Genomic DNA, 5000 nt, shown 5'->3' on the forward strand with positions numbered 1-5000 from the left:
GAACGGCCCAACCGATCTAGGGGATTTTCACGTATGTTGTTCCCCTAGATCTCCGTTCCCTAATACACGTAGCACAATGTATTTTCGTTGCATATTGTGTGTGTTATATAAACTTGTAATAATGTTATAATATTCTGCTCGGTACAGTGGGAGTGACTCCCACTGTAAATGTATTATCTCCTCCGGATACGGGGAGGAGTTGTTGTACGGCATAAAAGCCAGAGTTACCGAATAAACATTATTCCTACTTTTGACCCTCAACACAGAGTCTCGTCTCGTGCTTGGAGGGGATGACTATTACTTGGATATCGTAATTATGGGGAACCTGTTATGCTGTAGCTAACTTCGTGCTTGGGGGAAAGGACACCTTCTCAGCGGCGTAAACCCCTACTACACCGGGGTGCCGCTACAATTGGTGGCAGCGGCGGGATCGTTCTTTCACCCCAGAAGGACAGCTACCGAGAGCAATCAGGATGGAGGCCTACTACGGAAGGTTGAAACGATCTACTCTAAAAGACTTGTTGGAGAGCCGTGGTCGTTCGGCTAGCAACAAAAAGAAAAGAGACATTTTGGCAGAGTTGGTCGCATTGGACTTAGCTGAACAGAATGACGGACTGGATGTCGAACCAAACCCAGAACCGGAGATCGCTTTGGTCCGAACGCCAGCAGATGAACAATTCGACCACGAGGTGAGGGTAAGGCTGGCTCACTACGGACCCAACCCCTCACCTAGGATTGTAACCCAAGTCATTGCGGCAGTCGATGCCAACCGGCGCCAGACTTCCACTGGCACCAGTCCAATTGCGGGGACTTTCCAAACTCCCGAGGAAAAGAGGAAAGTACACTTTGCCGCTTTTAAAAATTTTGTGGAAGCAGAGGGGGAGATTGACCAATACCTAGCGGACTTTGAACGTCAATGTGCCCTACATAAAGTACCCTCCGAGGAGTGGGTCAAAATTTTGTCTGGCAAATTATCCGGACGAGCCAGCGATGCTTTCCGGGCGATCCCGGACCATGAGGTGGGAAGCTACCGATTGGTAAAAGAAGCTCTATTGTCCCGATATGCGGTAACCCCCGAAGCATATCGGAGACGCTTCCGGGAATCCCGAAAGCAAACCGGTGACTCCTACACCGAATGGGCCTGCCGATTACAACGCACGGCTGGCCACTGGATGGATGGGTGCCAAGCTACCACCGCGGAGGAGGTTTTACAGTTGTTTTTGTTGGAACATTTTTTTGAAAAGGTGGACAAGGAGCTCAGAGAGTGGATTCGGGATAGGAGACCACTTACCCTACCCGAAGCCGCCCGGTTGGCCGACGAGTATGCAGACGCCCGCAAACCCGATCTCTCGGTCCAAAAGACAGCTGCCCGAGTAGAAAGCCGCCCTGTCGGCCCTACTCCAACCACCCCCACTATCCAACCTAGCTACAACACTTCCTCCCGCTTCACCCAGTCAAGTGTCCCGGACCGCCGGCGGTGCCATAGGTGTCAGCAAGTGGGTCACCTGAGGGACAAATGCCCACTTGATCCCGCTCGACAAACGTCCTGGAGAAAGCCCGCTGAAGGGAACCCCCGACCTTTTACCTCAGGGGCCCATTGCATTGAAGCCCAACCCCTGGGGGAAGAGCAATGGGAGATTTTACACGAGGCCAATCCCCTATATGCGGCTGCTGTAGACAACCGGCAGCATCACCGACAAACAGTCCGAGTGAATGGACAAGTTGTCAGTGGGTTACGAGACACTGGGGCCACCTTAACCTTGATTCAACACGACCTGGTCCCAGAAAAAGAACATACTGGCCAAACGGTGGCCGTTAGAGTGGCCGGGGGTGCAGTACATCGCCTCCCCACGGCCCGAGTGCATTTGGATTGGGGGGTGGGAGCTGGCCAAGTGAATGTGGGCCTGATGAAAGGGCTACCCGCGGAAGTACTTTTGGGAAATGACTTAGCCCCGCTGTTGTCCGCTTTTGCTCCTCAAGGCCCTGCTGGAGCCTGCCCTGTCACCACCCGGGCTCAGGCTCGTGCAATTGGAATCGGCCCGCCAGTCGCGGAGACCCAGGTAAGATCTGACCCTCCGACTGTGACCTTAGGACAGACCCCCTTAGACTGGGATACCCCTGAGACTTTTGGGAGGGAGACGCGGGAAGACGTCACTCTCCGGAAATATAGGGATAAGGCAGAGAAAGGGGAACCGGGGACAGATGGGGAAAGCTACGAGTGGGTGGGGGATAGACTGTATAGGATCCCCCAGGAGGCCGCAGCAGGTAAAAACCCCGTCCCACAGAAGCAACTAGTGCTACCGAAAAAATACAGGCGAGAGATCATGAGGATCGCTCACGATATACCCTTAGCTGGCCATTCAGGAGTACGTCGCACGGCCCATAGGATTACCCAGAATTTCTTCTGGCCAGGGTTTAACCGGGACGTGCGACAATATTGCAGAACCTGTGACACTTGCCAACGGGTGGGTAAGAGGGGAGATCGCCCGAAGGCCAAATTAATGTCGATGCCGATCATTGGGGAACCCTTCTATAGGGTCGCCGTCGACATTGTAGGCCCCCTAGCGCGACATAGCCCGTCCGGTAAGAAGTACATTCTTACCGTGGTGGACTATGGGACCCGGTACCCCGAGGCGGTGCCCCTGCCGAATATTGAAGCGGAGACGGTAGCCGATGCCTTGGTTAAGATATTCACTCGGGTGGGATTCCCTAAAGAAATCCTATCCGACCAGGGAACCCAGTTCACTGCCGTACTCACACAGCAGTTATGGAAAGTGTGCCACATTAAACCCCTGCTCAGTTCCCCGTACCACCCCCAAACTAACGGTCTCTGTGAGCGCTTTAATGGGACTCTCAAACAAATGTTGAGGACCTTTACGGACGGTTGCAGAGACTGGGAGAGATTCTTACCCCACCTGTTATTTGCCTATAGGGAGGTCCCCCAAGAATCTACGGGTTTTTCTCCCTTTGAGTTATTGTATGGGAGGAGGGTGCGAGGACCCCTCGATCTCATTCGGGACCACTGGGAAGGGGAAACCGAACAGGCAGGGACACCTATTGTGCCATATGTCCTGGAGCTCCGGGACCGCATGGAGCAACTCTCCCTATTAGTAAGGGAGAATCTCCAGGCGGACCAGGGGCGACAGAAACGATGGTACGATAGGGGTGCCCGGCAACGACTGTTCCATATAGGGCAGAAGGTATTGGTGCTAAAACCGGTGAAGGACAACAAACTGCAGGCTGCGTGGCAGGGTCCTTACAAGGTTTTAGCCCAACTCTGTGATACCACCTACCTTATTGCCAGCTGTGCAGATGAAAGGATCCAACGCTCCTTTCATGTGAACATGTTGAAAGAGTACCAAGAGCGACAGGAAGATGTTAACGCTGTTTGTGCCCCAGCTACTGATGACCCCGAAAATTTACCCCTACCTGACCTGCTGGAAAAGGAGACTCACCCCGACCCAGTTAGCCTAGTGAAGCTGGGAGAACGACTGAACCCTACGGAGCTAGAGCAGGCTAGACAGCTCCTATGGGAGAAGCAGAGTACCTTCTCCCAGGAGCCAGGATACACAACCCTGGCCATACACAAAGTAGAGACCCCAGGGCAGGCCCCCCTCCGACAACCCCCGTACCGTATTCCGGAAGCCGTCCGGGACGGAATGCTGAAGGAAATACGGGAAATGACACAGCTGGGGGTCATTGAGCCATCCGACAGTCCCTGGGCCTCTCCCGTAGTCTTAGTCCCCAAGAAAGACGGAACCACTCGGTTCTGCGTCGACTACAGGCGGCTAAATGAAAAGACTACCACTGACGCTTACCCCATGCCTCGGGTAGACGAATTATTAGATCGCATAGCCAGGGGTAACTACCTCTCTACCATAGACCTCTGCAAGGGTTATTGGCAGATCCCCCTGGCCGAGGATGCCGTCCCCAAGTCGGCCTTTGTCACCCCGTTTGGCTTATACCAATTTAAGGTCATGCCATTCGGGATGAAAAATGCCCCGGCTACGTTCCAGCGAATGGTGGATCGGCTCCTCGATGGCTTCCAGGAGTTTGCGTGTGCATACCTGGATGACATTGCGATCTACAGTGAGTCTTGGGAAGAACATTTAGTCCACGTAGGGGTAGTCCTAGATAAGATTCATGCCGCGGGCCTGACACTAAAACCCGAGAAATGCCATCTAGGAATGGCCGAGGTCCAATACCTGGGACACCGGGTGGGGTGTGGAAACCAGAGACCGGAGCCTGCCAAGGTTGAGGCAGTAGCAAACTGGCCCACACCGAATACCAAGACCCAGGTATTGGCCTTCTTAGGGACCGCCGGGTACTATAGACGCTTTGTCCCTGATTATAGCACGGTAGCCAAACCTTTGACTGACTTGACCAAAAAGAATTTACCCAGACAGGTCCTGTGGTCTCCCGCTTGCGAAGCCGCATTTCAATCTCTCAAACATGCTCTTGTTAATGCTCCTGTCTTGGCTGCCCCAGTACCTAACAAACGTTTCCTTGTACATACAGACGCTTCCATGTATGGACTGGGGGCTGTGCTGAGCCAAATCGGGGAAGATGGAAAAGAGCATCCGGTCGCATACCTCAGCCGAAAGCTGGTACCGAGGGAAGTGAGTTATGCGGCCGTAGAGAAAGAGTGCCTGGCCCTGGTATGGGCATTGAAAAAACTAACACCTTATTTGTATGGACAGGAATTCTCTTTGGTAACAGATCACAATCCATTGGTATGGCTTAACCGGGTCGCAGGAGACAACGGCCGATTGCTGAGATGGAGCTTGGCCCTGCAAACGTACAATTTCACCATCAGCTATCGACCCGGTAAGCTAAATGGCAACGCCGATGGGTTGTCTCGACAACTGGACAATTCTCCGGACAAATGAATTCCGGTCATCCCTAAGTTAATCCGAAAGGATCAATCCAGGTCTGCCGGAGTGTACCACTAGGAGGGAGCCGTGTGACAGACCCCTTTCTAGTGTAACAGATACCATCTC

Source organism: Pelobates fuscus, chromosome 12 (genome assembly GCF_036172605.1).
Source record: "Pelobates fuscus isolate aPelFus1 chromosome 12, aPelFus1.pri, whole genome shotgun sequence".
Classification (NCBI taxonomy): domain Eukaryota; kingdom Metazoa; phylum Chordata; class Amphibia; order Anura; family Pelobatidae; genus Pelobates; species Pelobates fuscus.